General features: G+C 40.8%; 1 protein-coding gene across 26 annotated transcripts in view; it reads left to right on the plus strand.

Moving 5' to 3' along the window:
- SOX6 (SRY-box transcription factor 6) overlaps positions 1-21,054 on the plus strand; it is a 765,761-nt gene that overhangs the window by 658,980 nt on the left and 85,727 nt on the right. The window lies entirely within an intron of this gene.

Consider the following 21,054-nt stretch of genomic DNA (forward strand, 5'->3'; position numbering starts at 1 on the left):
TTATATATACTAGCACAGAGGGCTCGGGTTTACCTGATCAAGTGAATAGACATAAATGAAACATTGGTGGATCAGCAAAAAATTAATCTAATCCAGCATCCTATTTCCCACAGTGGCCAACTAGATGCCTGTGAAAAGGTGACCAGCAGAGCTTGAGTGCAGTAGGTCCCCCCAGTTGTTGCACTTCCCTGCCACCAATATTAGCATTTAGTGGTATACTTCCTCTGTACATGGAGGTTCCATTTAGTCATACTAGGTGATAGCTGTTATGGAACAGCCTTTGCTAATCCCCCTTTAAAGCCATATGATTATTGGCCATTGTCACTTCTTGTGGCATTGAATTCCATAAATTAATTATGTGAAGAATTATATTCTGGCTTCAATATATTGTAGCATCTTAGAAGTCCATGAATTTCTGTTATAAGCTGGACTGAGGCCTCCAAATGGTATTGAGGAAAATAGCCCTTTAAACTTTAAATATAAAATGTCTTTAGTAAAATAAATTAATGAGAATGATTTTTTTAACTATATTCTTTTGTCTGCCTTGAACCTCTTGTCCAAACAGTTGAGTGCTACAGTTATGGAGGAAGAAAAAAACCCTCTCGATCCACTTTCTTCATGTCGTGCATAATTTTTATAAGCCTGTGTTTTGTCTCCACTTAGGCTGCAATCCAATACATGACTACTCAGAAGTAAGCACCATTGGGTTCAATGGGACTTACTTCCAGGTAAGTGTGTATTGGATTGCAGCCTTAGTCCTCATTTTTCTAAGGGCTTATCCACATGGGAGCATAACTTTGTGCTAAAGACGCTGTTTTTACCTCTGTTTTCTGTTTACACCATCTACATTAAGGGATCAATGCCAGCTGCAAACATGGTGTTTGCTAGTCACACCTGAGGAAGCATAAATCACACAGTTTCCTAAAGACCACACCCTCTAATTTAACATTCCCACTCCCTCTTCTAACCTGGCAACCGAGCATGCTCAGTTTGTTCTACCAATAAGTTTCATTTTAAAAACAACAACAACCTGGAAATGTGATTATTTGTATTTTCTCTGGTACAATACAGATGAAATACAAATCTTTGTTTGAGCAGTGTTATGCTTTTGTGCACAAGTTAGGGGGGAAAAGAAAAGAAAAGGCACCATTTGCAGCAACATAAAAGAAGCTTATAGAACGGGAGAGAGAAGCAGAGTTTCTCTTCATCCCACAGGAAATGAAATGAAAGAAGGGAGGAGGAGGGAGTGGGCGTGGAGAGGGGAACGATTGGCACACTACCTAAAAGCATTGGAGCACAGTGTCTACAGGCCCTAGAGATACGGATTAGAGACATTTTCCTTCCCTTTTTGGATTATCAGAGGATAGGGTTAGTACGGATTTACAGGGGGGAAACTGCGTGATAGCTTTTGTTTGCCAGTAACATCATGTGAACCATGCGAATTAAAAGGGGATGCAAGTAGCACCAGACACTCAGTGTTGTAGATCCAGTGAAGCTGAATGTTGGAAGATGCAAGACAGACAAAAGCATTTCTTCACACAGCACATAGTTAAACTATGGAATTCGCTCCCACAAGAGGCAGTGATGGCCACCAACTTGGATGGTTTAAAAGAGGATTTGTCAAATTCATGAATGAAAAGCCTATCAATGGCTACTGGCCGTGAAGGCTATGCTTGGCCTCCATAAATAGAGATAGTATGTTTCCAAACACCAGTCACTAGAAAGCACAGGAGGGGAGAGTGCTCTTTGCACTCAGGTCCTGCATGTGGGTTTCCCATGGTCAACTGGTTGGCCACTGTGAGAACAGGATGCTGGACTAGATGAGCCATTGGCCTGATTCAGCAGGCTCCTCTTATGTTCTTATGGGTGAGGGAGGAGCACCTGAGCATGATGCTAATTCCCACCTTAATAATCTGCAGCCAGAATAATTATATATTAACTCAGCCATTTTTTTGAACTGATAGAGGAAGCTGCCCTATAACAAATCAATTTAACTCAGTATTGTCTATACTAACTGGCAGCAGCTCTCTAGAATTTGAGAGAGGGGACTTTCCCAGCCCTACCTGGATTGAATCAGGAATCTTCTACATGTAAAACAGGTGTTTTGTGACTGAGCTCCAGCCCTTCCCCCAAATTATTATTATGCAATATTTCTTAAAGCACAAATTGCTTTTGTTGTATATGCATACACATTGTTCCTTTATTTTATTAATCACTGGTTTTATTCGTTCAGTAATTCAAGTCTGTTGTATGTGGGAACTGGCAATCTGATTTGGATGCAACAAGCAGAAGCAGCAATTTTACACACTACGCTTAGATCAGAATGGCTGAGGTGCTGTGCAAAATTGTAGCATACGCTCTTGGTGAATGACTCTGAAGAGCTGAAACAGGACAAAAGGGGGTGGGGGAGGCAACTATAAACGCAACAATCAATTGGACCTCTATTTCTGTGGATTCTAGCCTTATTCTAGACTATTAAAAAATCACACTGGCTGTCTTTGGGGTATATTTGGACCTCAATGAGATTTCCAGTGGAAGGATAGAGGTCACCTGGGGTCATCTTAAGTGTGCTTGACACTACACATGTACCTTCACCCAAAAACCACTTATTCAGAGGAGGCAGAATTTTTCTGAGCAGTTTACTTTGGCCCTTCTCCATGTTCACTGAGTAAACAACCCAATTTCTGGGGTATTTTTGCCCCTCAGTGTTTTTTGTTTCCAGAAGGAAAATGGTAAGCAGTAACTTGCTGAAATTTGAAAACATTGGAAAGGTTAAAATTTATGACATTGTCCTAGAAGAACAACCCCGTATGTCTACACATGGGTAAATTACACAATAAAAGGCAGAAATTTGCCTTTAGGGCTTTTTGATGGGGTAGTTTTGGCCCGAGTGGTTTTTGTTTCCAGAAGAAAAATTGTAAGTGGTAACTGGCTGAAATTTGGGAACATTGTACAGGTTAAAATTTGTGACAATGTCCTGGAAGACCCCTTTAGGTCTACATTTGTGTAAATTATACAATGAAAGGTGCACCTTGGGTTCAAATGGACCCCATAGGATTGGATGAAAGTTAGAGTAAGAATTGTCAGGACCTTTTAATCTGGAATTCTGACTGTTTCTAGTATTGATTTTTAAAGACATGGGTGCATACTTTACATAAGATATACGCATTTTGAAAAGGTTGCATAGGGAGAGTAACTAATGTGGTGCTGTTGATAGGATATTGATTTGAAGCCTGATACAAGTGTGAAGATTATTGAGTGGTCTTGGAAAATGTACCTTGTTTCAGCCTCTTGGACAGGGCTTTTGAGAAGTTAAAGTGGAATAAGGATCTATTGTAGCCCCCTGATAGGATAATAAAGATGCCAGAAAATTGTCTAAACACCACACTAATGAATTCAGTCTCATAGGAAATAACTTTAGATCAGCAGGCCCATAGTTTGCAACCATTGCTTCCTGACAGTGATTTGTGAGACCCAAGCAGTGCATTTTCAGCTGCCACACTTAATATACACCACTTCTTCTACAATTGTGAATGCACCAGATCTTATGTGGCTATCCCCATGGGATAGCTCTGTGTGGAATGTTTTCTAGTCTCTAAAAACAGAGGTTTGATTGGTGGGATGAAGCAGCTGAAAAAGAAATAAACTGATAAACCTTAGTGAACTTGCACGGTCTCTAGCGTTTATGTGATTCACTTCACCAGAACGTAGTCAATGTAAACAAGACACTAGTGCATAAAAGCAAGCATGTGCTTAAAGAGAAGTATTGGACGAAATTACAGTGTGCTGGAGAGAGCAGAGAGTAAACCTCTGCTCCAATCTCATTGCAACAAAAGCTTATAGATACATATTACTTAAATTGACTTTTTCTCTTAATCCAAACAATATTTGTCAGCAGCCAAGAGTTTGTGGCACTGACAACTGCCTTCAAACTGTTTCCACAGGGGAAGGGTAGGGGTCTGAGGTTTATCACCAATAGTTGCATTCGCAAAGGGAAAATAACCATGTAAATAGAACTCTCAAAGACAAGATGCCTTTTCATTTGCATTTTATATGCTACTTTATTACATTTCTCAGAACAACAAGAGAAAAGGGCTCTGTGTCTGTAAAAGGGACTTGCTTGTCCCTTGTCCCCAGAGGATTAACAGTGGGTTGCAAAACAAATTTATAAACTAATAAATATTTTTGCACAAGCCTTATTTTAAATGATAGCATGTTAAAACTCATTTAATACAGATTACCACTGTGAAAGAATTCTTTGTAACAACTGAAGGTTGGATGTAGGAGTTCTTCTTAAGGCCAACCTTGTGAGTAAGGTCAACAGGATCTCTGAAAGTCCAGACTTCAGGTTGCAAACTGGCCCCACATTGGTGCGGGAACTTTATGGCTTGCTTTATAAACTTATGTTTGCAAAAACCACTGAGAAGTCTGAGTTAATAATAGTGCTTATTTTAGTAGAACCTTGAGGGTAAGGTGGCTGAATCATGGGCAGACAGATACATACTTTGAAGATTGGGCAATACTTTTCTGAAATTGTTGTCTTTTGCCTACACCAATTTTCAGAACCTCTTTAAAAAAAGACTCTCTGAAGATGTGCACCAAATAATCAGGTTTGCTTCTTCAAATACTACCTACTTTTTTTTGCGGGGGAATCATCTAATTGCCTGATGATTAGAATTCAGATGGTGGTTAAGTTCTACTGGCCATTTGCAGGTTTTTAGTTAAACTAGAAACTACAAACTGTGTTGTGCAAATGAATATTCTCCCAAGCTCAGCCACACAATCCTGAAGCCTAAATGCAAGTTGCCCTTCAATTGTGACATTTGAAGCCCTCCTTCTTTGCTTTAATTGTATTTAAAATCAATTGTTTTTACAGTAATTTATACAAAAGTAAAGGTATGTTTTTAAAAACTAAACAGTGACAATTAAGTGATGTGATTTTTATGATTGTGGGGGGAAATTGTAAAAATATGTCATGCTTTAAAGTGGCACAAACCCAGAAGAATGTAGCTCAATGAGTGTAAAAAAAAAAAAGACTGAATCAATATTTGGAAGTTCATTCACATGTGTCAGGACATACTCTAGATCTGATTTTTGCCACTGAACATGGAGAAGGTGATCTGGAGCTGGGGAATTTTTCGTCTATTCCTTTGTCATGGACAGATCACCGCTTGTTGAAGTTTTGACTCACAGCAGCCTTTCCCCTCTGCAAGGGTGGGGGACCCATTAAGTTTCCCAACTGTAAATGCAGGATAATTTCAACATCCAATCATGTCAGGTCCTTGCATTATGGAGGATTTGGGCTAATAAATTCCTGTTCATAATGAAATAAACAAAGGTTTGTTTGGCCAATATTATGCATCATATGAGAACCAATGAGAGCAAGTAGTTATACGTATGCTGATCAGATGCACTTAACTCTGCAAAAAGTAACTTCTGGGATGTCCTGCATCAGAAACGCTTTCTAAAGCTAGAATCTGACCTAAATGTTGATTTTGTATGTTTTAATATCTGCTTTTATCTGTACTGTAGTTCAATTTATATTTGAAGCCAGCGACAAGAAATAAGGTGTTAATTATTACTGAAGAATCAAGACTATATTATTTTTTATTTCAAGTATTTCTATTCCCCTCCCCTTTCTATAAAAATAATTAAGGTGATCTACTTTGGATAAAACAATGAAATAACATAAAGCAAATTACAGCAATTTTATGATTGCTGCAGTCATGTCCTTATTAGGCCGTTACCTAGAAAGGGCTACCTGAATAAAACCATCTCTTCTGCTCTTTCAAAAGTGAACAGTAATGAGGCCAGTCATCTTTCTTTAGAGGATATTCTAAATTTTGGATGCCACAAATGATATGATCCTGTCTCTAGTGTCTTCCTGTCATACCTCCAATGGTAGGGAGACCCAGAGAAGAACCTTGGAGGATAAATGGAGTGCTTAGGCAGATTCAAATGGGGGAAGTTATTCTTGAGATTCTCTGATCCTAGACCAGTTAGGGCTTTAAAGATTCTTGAATTATGTCTGGAAACACACAAGTCACCAATGTAGTTAAGGATTTGCATGGTGCAGTTCAGTCAATTGGCTCCCATCAAAAACCTGGCAGCACTTTCTGAATCAGGCAGAGTACTGATTCTGATTATAGTTCTCTGCCTTCATTGCTAACTGCAGGAGCTGTGAGCTAGTCATATGAGTCCTATACCCTACTAGGTATGTCTTCAAATTTTCTTCCATTACAACTAGGAATCCTAATAGAAGTCACAGCAAAATATGTTTTTTTGGGGGGGTTGCTGTTGGAGTTGTTATAGTCTATTGATCAAATTGATTTGACTTGATAGAGCTTATAAGTGATAGAGCTTATCGCTTTGGAGACGATTAGCTCTACAGTAATATAGCATTTGGAGGCTGTTTAATGTACAAATTATTTATGTAGTTGATTGTAACAACTTTTTTTGGATCCCATAATTCGGTTGTATCTATTGATCATGCATACACATTTTTTGCATACAGAATTTTATCTGAGAAAAACACTCAAAGCAAATTTTGCAGAATATGTTGATACACTGTTATTTTCTCTCTGTCTGTGTCCACACTTACCTGTTTGTAGCACAAAAATGTAGTTTTTCTCAATACAGAATAATTCACATCTTCAACATGCTGCTTGCAGTCTGGATTGATAGTAGATCCTGCCATCCAGATGAGTGAGTGTGGTTACTTGATGTGTTTGAACCCCTGCCTTGTGAACTTGGTATATGCCTGCCCATAGCGTTACTGGGCAGGTGTGGATACATATCTCCCCTATTGCTGGAACTTCCTACATCTGTTCTAAAATGGACACACTTCAAGGTAATGCAGAATTAATCTGCATTAAGCTTTTATTTCTTAAATGAAACCAGTTTGTTGAAAGCTCTTTTCAGGGACAAAAAAAATACAATAGGTCTACATTGTGTGTGGACTAGGTAGGAAAAAACCTCAGTCTCCATGATTCTAGAATAAAATGTGTGTACACAGCCTCTAAATATTTTTCCCTGTGTTTTTTTATTTATTTATTTATTTTTATTTTGTTGCATTTATATACCGCCCATAGCAAGTAGCTCTCAGGGCGGTAAACAGAATAGGATAAAATACATACATCATAATAATAAAATCACAAAACATATAAGACACAATGAAAACAAAATACAATTAAACAAAATATAAGATGATAAAAGGATTAGTATTACAAGATTAAAAAGATAAAAAGATTAAAATGATTAAAATGCCTGGGAGCATAAGAAGGTGTTTACCTGGCGCTGGAAAGATAATAATGTAGGCGCCAGGCGTACCTCTTCGGGGAGATTATTCCACAACTCGGGGGCCACCACAGAAAAGGCCCTAGATCTAGTCACCACCCTCTGGGCTTCACGATGGGTCGGTACCCGGAGGAGGGCCTTAGATGCTGAACGAAGTGAGCGGGTAGGTTCATAGCGGGAGAGGTGTTCCACCAGGTATTGCGGTCCCACGCCATGTAAGGTTTTATAGGTCATAACCAGCACCTTGAATCTCACCCGGAAGCAAATAGGTAGCCAGTGCAGGCGAGCCAGAACAGGAGTTATGTGCGAAGACCGACTGGTCCTCGTCAATAGTCTAGCTGCCGCATTCTGCACTAGCTGAAGCTTCCGAACTGTCTTCAAGGGCAGCCCTATGTAGAGCGCATTACAGTAATCCAATCTCGAAGTTACCAGAGCATGAACAACTGAGGCGAGGTCATCACCATCCAGATAGGGGCGTAGTTGGGCTACCAAACAGAAATGGTAAAACGCGTTCCGTGCCACCGAGGCCACTTGAGCCTCAAGAGACAAGGAAGGGTCAAAAAGGACCCCCAAACTACGGACCTGTTCTTTCAGGGGGAGTGTAACCCCATCCAGAACAGGATGCACATCCACCATCTGAGCGGGGAAGGTGTTCACCAACAGTGTCTCAGTCTTGTCTGGATTGAGTCTCAGTTAATCCAGTCCATTATTGCGGTCAGGCAACGGTTCAGCACATCAACAGACTCACCTGAAGAAGATGAAAAGGAGAAATAGAGTTGCGTGTCATCAGCATACTGATGACAACGCACTCCAAAACTCCGGATGACCGCACCCAGAGGCTTCATGTAGATGTTAAAAAGCATGGGGGACAAAACTGACCCCTGAGGGACTCCACAATGGAGAGTCCAGGGTGTTGAGTAATGTTCCCCAAGCACTACCTTCTGGCGACGATCCGCTAAGTAGGAGCGGAACCACTGCCAAGCAGTACCCCCAACTCCCAACTCCGCGAGTCTCCCCAGAAGGATACCATGGTTGATGGTATCAAATGCCGCTGAGAGATCAAGGAGAATCAACAAAGTCACACTCCCCCTGTCCCTCTCCCGACAAAGGTCATCATACAGGGCGACCAAGGCTCTTTCAGTGCTGAAACCGGGCCTAAAACCGGATTGAAACGGATCCAGATAATCGGTTTCATCCAAGAGCACCTGGAGCTGGTTAGCAACCACCCGCTCCAAAACCTTGCCCAAAAAGGGGACATTCGCCACCGGTCTGTAGTTGTTCAAATTATCTGGGTCCAGGGAAGGTTTCTTTAAAAGAGGTCTCACTATTGCCTCCTTGAGGCTACTAGGGACTACTCCCTCTCTCAAGGAGGCATTTTATCATGTCAGTTAATTGATTGATATATATTCTATGCAGATCCTGAAATACTGTTGTTGTTGCTGCTGCTATTGTTGTTATTAAGCCATGGCAGAAATAATAATATCTCACCCTGGTACTATTTTTCTTTTTCATTGTAGTAATAATTCATACTACTGCATAATAGTAATAATTCATACTCCTTTCTTTTTCATGGTAGTAGCAATTCATATTAGTCATGTAGAGTGGTTGCTGACTTCTGGGTACAAGCCACACTGCTTGATTAATGCATTTACTTCCATAGTTTCTGCTTTTCAGGAACCTTTTCCACATGCACCTTTCTGCTGAGGTTTCTGAGCCTTATCCTAAGGCATATGCTTAATTTGTGTTGACACTGGGCAGGTCTGTTGGATCTCTCTGTTACTCACTTGAACTGAGCAATGGTCTAGAGCACATTCAAAATTTTCTTCTAGTGACTAGCACAAATATGGGGAAGATCACTATCATTGGACAAGATGTTTTATAAGAAAACTAGTCTACCCTTACAGATTATCGTATTCAGGAAAATTCTGCTGGAAACTACTTGGTGAACATATAAAAAGGCCCCAAGAATAGTATAATGAAACACCTGATGGGAATTCTTTACACAACACTACTTCCTATAACCCACATATATCTAGATGATAACATGTTATAAAAGGTTTTGAAGAGTATTATGTAAGAAAACACATTTATTCAGAGATTCAGGTTATACCATCAGCCTGCTGGTTTTGGGATTGATTGCTCTACCACACAGAGGGCACAATCTAGCTCAAGTTTAACACTTTTAAGTTCTTTATCATTTTAGGGACAGAACAAAGTAATACTTTAATTTATCCCATTGAAATAAATGGAACTTTAAAATCCTTTCCATTGGCTATATCATGTGCACATTTTATTATGGGTGGGTGGGGAAGAATATTCCACAATTTTTTAAAAAAAATGTTTGTTCTCAAATCAAGAATTGTGAAAAGATTAGTTGGAGACGATGGATTGTATTCAGCTTTTACTCAGGGAAGACCCATTAATGGGCTTAAATTTGTAATGGCAATTGATGTCAATGGGTCTGCTCTGAATAAAAGTTAGTTGAATACAACCCCTTAATATTAAGGATATTAGAGAGGACGCAGAGAGCTGAAGAGCACCTGCAAAACTGACACTGGGGGGGGGGAATCTCATTTCCTCCAGTCCATGCAGTATTCCAGTACCCTGTGAGCTCCTTCAGTCATCATAGATCCCTGCCCATCTGCATACTGAGGAAAGACAGATTCAGTAGCAGCAAGAGTTGTGAAGTTAGCATCTAGATACCTTAGGAATGTTAAAGGTGCGGGTAGTCACTGCCTTACCCTGCACTCTCACTTGTGCAGCATGAGACCTTGAGCCCAATATGTCACCACTTGCATAAACAGAAGTGAACTGCCACCCCAAATTTGTGCCTAAAATCCCTCCATGGGACTTTTTGAGAATGCAGTATCTTAATATAAAATCACAAATTAGAACTATTTTCAATTCATTGGAAAATCAAGTCATTCATGTGCCTTACTATGGGTTGGATGATGATCTAGATGTGCCCTTCTGCAAGCAGAATGCCTCTTTGGCATGCAGAAGAGCATTTTCTGACTCACTGGAAGATCTTCAGTGAGAAAAGGGAACTGAAATCCAGATTTGTGCTTCTGTTTGTGCAAGGCATTGTGCAATCTCTTGCCCTTCCTCTCAGTAGGAGCCCAGAGCAGCAAACAAAAACAATACAAACCCTATAAAATATAATAAAAACAGACATTAAAATAGATTAAAACAAACATCTTTAAAAACATGTTATTTTTTTTAAAAAAAACCTTTAAAAACATCTTAAAAAGTAATTCCAACACAGATGTAGACTGGGATAAGGTCTCTACTTAAAAATGGTTGTTGAAAGAGGAAAGTCTTCAGTAGGTGCCAAAAAGATAACAGAGATTGTGCCTGTCTCATATTTAAGGGGAGGGAATTCCAAAGGGTAGGTGCCACTACACTAAAGGTCCATTTCCTGTGTTGTGCAGAATGGACCTCCTGATAAGATGGTATCTGCAGGAAGCCCTCACCTGCAGAGTGCAGTGATCGACTGGGTATATAAGGGGTAAGAAGATTTTTCAGGTATCCTGGTCCCAGGCTGTATAGAGCTTTGTACACCCAAACCAGAACCTTGAACTTAGCCCAGTAGCTAATGGGCAGCCAGTGCAATTCTTTCAGCAAGCAGGGTGACATGTTGATGATACCCTGCCCCAGTGAGCAGTCTCACTGCCGCATTTTGCACCAGCTGAAGCTTCCGGACCAATGTGAAGGGTGGCCCCACATAGAGCGCATTACAGTAATCCAGCTGGAGGTTACCAGTGCATGGACAAGAGTGGTCAGGCTATCCCTGTCCAGAAACAGCTGCAACATATTAAGCAGGTAGCAATGAAACAAGGTGCTACACATTAAAAGTCCATTGAAATAAGTGTCTTCCATTTCTGATGAAAGAGTGACAGAAAAAGGGAACCTGATTAATTTCAGTTGTGAAAGTTGCAGCACTGCTAAAGAAAAGGCTAGAATTTGGGGTTCACTTACCAAGAGAAAGGCCACTGGCATTGATCTTAATTCCAAGGCAGGTCTATAGAGCAAGCGGCCCCAAAGGTAACCATATTCTAGGTTGTATAGAGCTGTAAAGGCTAGAACCACCACTTGACATCCCAGAAGCAACTAGGAAGCTAATAGAGCTAGCATAAGGTTGGAGTTATATGGTCTGCCTTGCAAGTGTTTGGACCAATTGAAGCTTCTGGGCTGTTTTTGAAAGACAACCCTGTTTATTTATTATTTATTTATTTATTAAACTTGTATGCCGCCCCCATAGCCGAAGCTCTCTGGGCAGTTTACAATAACTAAGAACAAATACAATTTAAAATACATCTTTTAAAAAACAATTTAAAACACAATTTAAAAATTTAAAACAATATAGAACACATGCTAAAATGCCTGGGAGAAGACGAAAGTCTTGACCTGGCGCCGAAAAGATAACAGTGTTGGCGCCAGGCGCACCTCGTCACAGAGATCATTCCATAATTTGGGGGCCACCACTGAGAAGGCCCTCTCCCTTGTTGCCATTCTCCGAGCTTCCCTCGGAGTAGGCACCTGGAGGAGGGCCTTTGATCTTGAACGTAGTGTACGGCTGGGTTCGTATCGGGAGAGGCGTTCCATCAGGTATTGTGGTCCCAAGCCGTGTAGAGTATGTTGCAATAATGCAGACTGCTGTAAAGTATATACAATTCTCATTTTCCTTTCTGTCGCTCTCTGGCAGTACATTCTTAGCTTTATTCCTAGTTTTGATAGCTTCTGCTAAATGGCTGCTCTTCAGATCTTTACTCTTGATGCTTTTACATTTCTGACTGCAGTTTTAAACACCAGCATTTCATGCTATATTTTCATGTGTGATGCTGTAAGCAAAACAATAACTCCAACAACAAACCAGCAATTTACTTTTCTGCCTGTGTATCCAAGAAATAAGAATTAAAATTCTCTAAAAACACTCAACCGTTTTGATTCTTCACCAGGGTAGTTTGAAACATCGACTGATGTAATACTGCCCCCTTTTATTAGAAGCGGAAAGCATGCTGGACACTTGAAATCTATTTGAGTCACACGGTTAATTTAAATATATGTTGCTATATGACAGTATATAAGTTAGGGATAGGATTAATGTTACTGAGCAACAAGAAACAACGCACATTGTTCAGTAGCAGTGTGTGAGGTTTTGTCTTAAGTTGCTTTTATAACATGACATGAAAGTTTCTTTCTCTTTTCTTGAATGCACACACAGTTCTGAGGAAAAAGGTTCACCTCTTACATATGCATTTAATTATCATGTTTGCTTGGAACATATATATATATATTTCTAAATCAGTTTTTTCCTAGTATAACAATGGGCCACACTGTTTTTGGCGGCCTGATCAGGAATTAAATTTCCTTTGAATAGCTAAATGATTACAATACCACTCACACACGCTGAAGTGCTGTGCCGAATGTATCTGATGCAATTAGAATTTAATCATGTACAAATGTAGAATAGAGCATCTTATGGAAAGGCGAGCCCTATGGCTTTTGCAGTGTCTTTTAAAACAAAGATATTGTAGTCATGGAGACTTTCAGCAAACAGGTTTACGTTTGTGGTTCCATTTAAAAGTATTGTTGTGATAGCACTGCTAGACATAGCCTAATTTCAGAAGCTTTAATGAAACTTGTCCTTTATATATGTACCTACAGCTGAATAAATAAAAGCAGCTTTAGGGCTGATGCTTGATTTGGGAACCTGGGTGGCTGTCAAATAGCTACAAGGTGGCAAGGGGAGGGCAGAATTTGGAGTGCAGAAGCAGAAGCTGTGAGGAGAGTGCTTAACTCTTTCCTGCCCACCACTTCCTCTATTCAGCTTCCACCCCCCAACCACTTTTCCCTAGCTGGGTTTTGAGGTGCTAGTTTGCTGTATGTCAGGACTCCAAGTGGACCAAATCTAGGTGGTTGGCCATGCATAAAAAATAATGAACTGGTCAAAGTTGAATGCTTTGTTTCTGAAGTCATCTAAGAAGACATAAAATATGTTTTAAGATACTGGTGTAGAGAAAAGGTTTAGAAGTATCTTTTGTGGTTATTATAAGAGATAAAGGGGATAGACAGACTTGTAGTCAGCTGACTTAATCTGGAATGGTAGATGTAGATGTACTGCCTTCAAGTCGATTCTGACTTATGGTGACCCTATGAATAGGGTTTTCATGAGGCCAAGAGGCAGTGACTGGCCTAAGGTCACCCAGTGAGCTTCATGGCTATGTGGGGATTCGAACCCTGGTCTCCCAGGTCGTAGTCCAACACTTTAACCACTACATCACACTGGCTCTGGAATGGAGACAGGTGCAAAATAGTTAGTGTAACTGAAATACTAATTTTGAACAGGTCTTATCCAGAGCTGAATATTTAATCAAAATAACATAGCTGTCTACAATCTCCATATAGAATTCTTACTAAAATAGCAACAAAACACCTCTTCCAAAATGTTTCTCAGTGTTGTCACTGTAAAAACAAGAACCCATTTTTACTGAATCTCTAAATGTCTTGAAAATCTGATACCAAACATTAAAAATAACTGGCAAAAGTTCTGAAATCAACTTTCAACTATTTGTGATTTGACAAAGCCAAGATCATGTGCCATGGACAAAAAGTGGCAGAGTCTAATTTCCCCCCAGCCTACTTCAATAGTAGATGGTGTACAGTTATTTGTATATGTTCAAGTGAAGATTAAATAGTACAATGAGTTTATTCCTATTATTATTTTCTTTAAGCTGTGTTCCTTTAATGCAGGAGTGGGCAACCTTTTGTGGCCCTGAGGGCCACATGCAGCAGTGTGTAAGTGGGCATGGCTGGTGATGGGCATGGCTGGCACTGGTGACAGGTGGAACAATTAACACACAGTTAAACACACACACGCATTTACCCTCACAGGAACCCATTCTTCCCCCCTCATCCAGTATTCTGCCCACCCAACATAAACCCTCTCTCTCTCTCTCTCTCTCTCTCTCTCTCTCTCTCTTAGCAGCATGACAACAGCAATAATGACTGGATCAAGGGCATAGGGGAGAGGATAGGTTCAAACCACCCCTTTCCCAGTGCTCCCAATGTGCAAAAGATTGCTTGATCCCACACTCTTATTAGCAGACCCTGAGTCACAATGCTGTTGGTGAATCTCATGTCCTTGGTGCGTCTCCCTTTTAGTGTGCTCAGCACCATCACTACTGATTTCTTTGCCTCAGCCTCTTCGACTGGATGGAGATAGAGACTGGGCCCTCCCAATCCCAGAGCAACCCAAGGGAAGAGGGCAGATGGAATTAGCTGTTGCCCCTTTTCTCCCCTGAGAGGTTGAGACAGGTGAGTGAGGAAAAGGAGCAGCAAAGGACAGGGGCCTTTGGTGATTGTCAGTGAGCCTCTCAATGGGGCATGTGCCTTGGCAGGTAATGGATTATGCCAGTCCTGTGAAAAAGGAATCCACAACCAGATTAATTTTGCTATCAGAATCTATGCTGGGAGATTTCCCTGCTAATTTTACTCAGGCTCCATACCAAAGGGACCTGAAATGGTATAAATATTACCAATCACCAGTGTGGTCTTTCCTTATAAGGAAAAGAGCAGATTGAAAGGTGAGGTTTTGTCACATGTATTCATTTATACAAGACATGAGGTAACCTTGCATACAATGTTGCTGCTTTTCTGACACTAGCAGCAAGCAGCACATTTCTGAGGCAGAATTAATCACAAGAAAGCACAGCAGTGTTTTAGATACAAGACAGAAACATGGCATAATGATGTTAGTATCAGTGTTTTATTGTCATCCATCCTGTACCATTACAGGTGTCTTAGACTTCCTTCTGAGCATAACCAAGGATTCTTGAATATAAACAAAGTAAAGTCCAGCTAAAAGATATGCTTGAAACAGACAGGAAGTAATATAAAACTGGACAAATAAACACCTAAGCAATTCTTACTCCCCCTCTCCACTAGTGGTAAATGCAAATTGTTCAAGTGGTAACTGCAACACAAAACACACACTTTAGTACATAGTTTAACCTTTTTCCTGGGCATAGCATAAAAATGGTAAAGGTAAAGATACTTCTGTAACTGATGGTATAACTTATTATAAGAAACACGGAGGTGCTGCCACTCGATATCTCTTCTTTCCCTTCAATTCTAGGTCAGAGATGGCTATCCTGGTCCCACAAGCAAATTTTTCAGGCCCTCAAAGACCTCACTGATTTTGGTGGTGATGGCAAAAATAAAATAAAAAGAAAGGACACACAGAGCTGGGAGAGAGGGGTGTGTGTGCGTGTCCAGTGTGTGCCTGGTGTGTGTGTGTGCACCTGCAAGTGTGTGCATGTGACAGCATGGAATGGTCACACCCATGGATGACCACACTCACCACTGGCATGCAGGGTTGCTAAGCGAGACTGAGGCTCTTGAGCCAAAAGAGGTTAGCCACTCCTGGTCTAGGTAACACGACTGCTTGGATCCTAGGAAGCCCTCATGTAAGTGGATCTGTGGAGAAGAACTGCATTCCACAAAAAGCCTCTACTGATGGTCCAGGGACTTTCCTGAATGGGGTGGGTTATGGCTCACATGTTGACGTGTGTGCGTTGTTGCGTGAAACAGCATACATTACGTTGGAGTTAAGTTGAGCAAGAAACTTCTTCAGAGCATTAGAGCATGTTAAGAGTCTTTGTTAAGACATTACGGCTTAAGGCTTAAGAGTAAATACATGTAGAGTTTCTTCAGTCACCCCCCCCTCTGGGGGTAAACACAGAAGACAACCTCTCAGTTCAGAGGCATAAATCAGAAGACCAGCCTCACAGTTCAGAGGCAATATGCAGAAGACACAACTTACAGACTCTGTTAGAACTTTCCCAGTTGCTATCTCACGTTACCATAACAACCGCTGGCCTTGGATGTCTGCTCACTCTCAGGCCAAGAGATAACAGTTACTTCTCCAAACTTGCAGGCTTTATGGAAAACAACTAGAGACAGTAATGCCCATGGGTCACAGCCCAACATACCCCCCTTTTTTTCCAATTAAGACTGCAAATACTTTCCATTGCATCTATAACTTTTCCATTTCAGCAATACATTTCTACAATACAAATGTAATACATTTCAATACATTGCATCATACAGATCCATATTACATCTCAGTACATTGCAGTACATTTCAGAACATCTCTGTACATTTAGCTAGAACTTTATTCTATCAAACTTTGGCTCATTCCAAGCCTTGTCACCAGTTTGCCAAATTTCTCCTCACACAAAGGCTTGGTCATTATGTCAGCCACCATGTTTTGTTTCTTGCTGCTCCAGTCAATGCATGACCCGTGCCACATCACAACTATGCCAGAGGTTGACTTACGACTGCTCAGCTCCCCTGCATGATCTGCATCCACAAAACATTCAAGACCTCCTGTCTTTGCTCCTGACAAAACCAGACTCTTTGTCTCCAAGCCTTTCAGATTTATGTCAAGATCTGGTTTAAATGGTTGCGCTTGTGTTTCTGGACACCAAGCTCTGAAATATGCATTCTCTTGTGCTCTAGGTGCACGTTTGCCACGTCTCTTACCCTGTGGCTTGTAAACTTGGCTGCGATGCACTCTTTCAGGCATCAGCCTGACTGCATTACATGAATACTGTGGCTGTGTGCTTTTAACAGCTGTCTTCTTACAGCTCTGACCGTCATTCTCTTTCCGACCCATTAAACTCAAGACATCAGCACACTTCACACCCATGGACATTCTAAACAGCCCTTGTGTCATAAAACCCTGACAGACAACTTTGTCTCTTCTCTGCAGAAAACATTTCCCTCTATCAGATGTTACACAATACCCAGAAGCCATCAGTTTTTGAACTGATAAAATATTATGAGCCAATTCTGGAACAAACAAACATTCTGACATTATCCCAAGTTTATTAAATCTCACCAGTCCTCGGGCTTCCACCCTTTTGTGTGATCCATCAGCAAGTTGCACAAAATCTTGCACTTCTTCTGAAGTGTAAAACAAACTTCTGTCTTTAATTAATATATGGCTTGCACCGCTGTCAAGAATCCAGTTAACAGGTGCTAAATCTTGAGACTTCTGTTTACAAACAAAGTTCACACTTCCCTGCTTCAAGCCTCCATCCCTGGAGTTTCGCTTGATTGCACAGTCTTTTCGGAGATGCCCACGAGCCCCACAGGCAAAACAAGACTTCAGCCGCTGCTGCTCCCGCTTGTTTTCCTGTCTGCTTTCGACAGCCTGCTCCGGTTCGGCACTTTTCTCCTCCTTGCTTCTGACAGCTTCCATCAGCTCGGCTCTCTGCGCCTCCTGCCTCCGCTGCCATTCCTGGGACAAATCCTGCAACGCGTCACACATCTGTTTAGCTGACGGCTCATCTCTCACACACATCAGTTGAGAATCCGATAGAGCCAAGATTATAAATGCCTGTGCCCTCTGATCTTTGCGCTTCCAGGCCGCGGTCAATACCGCTGGGGGTGGTTCATCTATAATGTCCCATAAATCCTCTGTTATCAGCAAAGCCCGCATCCTCGGCTTCCAGCTGCCATAATTCTTTTCATTAAGCCGTTCCATTGGCAAGCCTCCCCCAGACAGGTTTACAGCCATGTTGCTCACCTCTGTCTGGTACAATCAATCAAGCTGCTCTCTGGAACTCCGTCTGCCGTTCAGACCAGCAACTTACTCCCATGTAATGCGCTGTGGATCTGGGCCCATAACCCCTGTTGATGTGTGTGCGTTGTTGCGTGAAACAGCATACATTACGTTGGAGTTAAGTTGAGCAAGAAACTTCTTCAGAGCATTAGAGCATGTTAAGAGTCTTTATTAAGACATTACGGCTTAAGGCTTAAGAGTAAATACATGTAGAGTTTCTTCAGTCACCCCCCCGGGGGTAAACACAGAAGACAACCTCTCAGTTCAGAGGCATAAATCAGAAGAGCATCCTCACAGTTCAGAGGCAATATGCAGAAGACACAACTTACAGACTCTGTTAGAACTTTCCCAGTTGCTATCTCATGTTACCATGATAACCGCTGGCCTTGGATGTCTGCTCACTCTCAGGCCAAGAGATAACAGTTACTTCTCCAGACTTGCAGGCTTTATGGAAAACAACTAGAGACAGTAATGCCCATGGGTCACAGCCCAACAGGTGGACCTACCCAAAATTGGGTGCATGCAACTTTTGTGAGGAGGGGGCTAGAAAGTATGATGTGATGTAGTCCTATTATTTTTTATTCCACTCCTGCATCTGATAGCTAATGATGTGAAGTGAGGCACAGAAGAACACACAGTGCTAATAGCACTTATTGTGTTTACAAAGGTGTTGGGCGGAAGAAAGGAAAGACACCTGGAGCAACAGAAGCTCTGTGTCTGTAACATCTGGTTAAGCCCTTACCCAGGAGGGGGGGGGAGAGAGAGAGAGTTCCCTTTTGCAAACTTTTAACAAGATCACCCTTGGTGAAGTTAGAATATATACATCTCCAAATTAAACTTTTTTGTTCTAAGAATGTATTCCACCTCTATCCCATGTTTCAGACTGCACATATGTGAGCGCTAGATTTCCAGTCAGTTTAACTGCTAATGTAACTATTATTAACAATTTAACAGGCTATTCAATTAAGCATTCCTGATTTTTAAATGTATGTGTATAAGAGACTGTTTCATTTGCATAGATACTATTGCTATAGTTATTTTTGAGCTATCAAAAATTAACCACAACAAATGCTCTTAAAATATACTGCTTTTAAAATCTGGAATATATCCAAGGACAGGCTATTGAAGCTTGCTTTGAAAACCTGCTTGTTAAAAAATGCTCCTTCAAAACTTGAAATAACACTCTTTGCTAGAAAAAGAGACTGAGGGCTTATCCACATGGGAGAATTAGTCTGTGCTAAAGATGCTGTTTTTACCTCCATTTTCTGTTTGCACCATCCATAGTAAGGTCTCAATGCCAGCTACAAACACAGGTTTTTTTTCATACTGAGGGGAAGAATCAATCACAGTTTCCTAATGACCACACCCTCTAATTTAACATTTCCACTCCCTGTGGTTACTTAGCAACTGAGCATGCTCAGATGTTCTACCAGCTAGTTTCATTAAAAAAACAACAACCAGAAGTGCGATTATTTGTATTTTCACTGGTACGATACAGCTGGAATACAAATCTTTGTTTGAGCAGTGTTATGCTTTTGCACACAAGTTAGGGGGAAAAGAAAAATAAGGCACAGTTTGCAGCAACATAAAAAGGCTTGCAGAAAAGGGGAGAGCAGCTGGTAGTTGTTTGTCCGCTCACAAGAAATGAAATGAAAGAAGGGAGGAGGAGGGAGTGGGCATGGAGAGGGGAAAAATTGACACACCCACCGAAAAGCATTGGAGCACAGTGTCTGCAAGCACTAGATATATGGAGTGAAGACATTTTTTCCTTCCCTTCTCGTATTATCAGAGGATTGGATTAGTATGGATTTATAGGGGGGAAACTGTGTGATAGCTTCTGTTTGCCAGTAACATCATGTGAACTATGTGAAGGAATCAAAGGGATGTGAGTAGCACTAAACCCACATTAAACCACCATGTAGATGAGTCCAGAGTTTTCTCTTTAAAATTTTTGTAATTTTAAAACGTTTTCTATCTCCACTGTGCTTGCCTTACTGTGATTTTTTACCCCTAGCTTTGAATGTCCAATTCTGTCAATATAATCTCAACTCATGTTGTTGAATCATCTGCAGTCCAGTCCTAACTATTTTTGGGATCACAGAGAAGCAAATTCAGTTTGAACTTCTTAACTCATGAGAATGAAGCAAGCAGGCCTGTGTGTATGATTAACTTTTGAATAACGACCATATTGTTTTAAGCAAAGAAGCATATAATCTTTGATTAATGTATTTTGAACTATGAGATCCCGAGAAATGGAATTTTAGTAAAATAGATAACAATCACATATATTCTGTTCTTGATTTTGTAGAGCAAGAACGCCGACTAGCAGAAATATTTTGTAACTCTTGCAAAGTAGGAATGAGGGGAACTTTAAGCTTTAGCATGCATTTTAAAATAACTTGGTGGGTTTTTTTTACTTTTGATAAATAGAATACAACTTTGTAAATGGGTACTCATGGTGAATAGGTATTTGAGGTGGGTTGCCTTGTCTATTCCTCTGAGGCTGAGGGACACTGGTTGGCCAGAATCAGTCCCTAGTGTCTTCTCTAGACTGTGTGGTCTTCAAACATAGCCTAGTGTTTAAATATAATCCTCCCTCATAAGCTATGTATTTTATAAGTAAGGAATGGGATTTCTGAGAAAATGTAAGGAATAAGGAATCTTATAGCAGGCTAATAAAACTATGATGCTCATGGACACCCTAGGTTAGCCAGTCCCAACCTGGCATCATGGTATTGCTTAAGGAACATTTTGTAATGTCCTCAGGTGTCCCTGGGTCAGCTTGGCCAATCAGGAGCCATGAAAGTATGTGTGAAGGCCTACTCATGATAAGTAGAATGAAGTGTATGGTATAAACTGGTCTCAACTGGTCTAAAACCATTAGTAACGTGAGACAGAAGAATAGTGGTAACATTGGTCAAGGAGACAGTGGAATATTGGAAATATTAGTCAAGGGGACAGATTGACATTAGTCAAAAAAGGCAACAGAACAATGGGATGGGAGGTGGTTGCAAATTATGAATATACATATACTCATTTTAATAAAGTTATCTGATTGGTTGGAAATATTGCAGGAGGAAGGAACTGTTACGTTAAGTGGGAAGGAACTTGTGGGATTGGTAAACTA

Source organism: Rhineura floridana, chromosome 2 (assembly GCF_030035675.1).
Source record: "Rhineura floridana isolate rRhiFlo1 chromosome 2, rRhiFlo1.hap2, whole genome shotgun sequence".
NCBI lineage: Eukaryota > Metazoa > Chordata > Lepidosauria > Squamata > Rhineuridae > Rhineura > Rhineura floridana.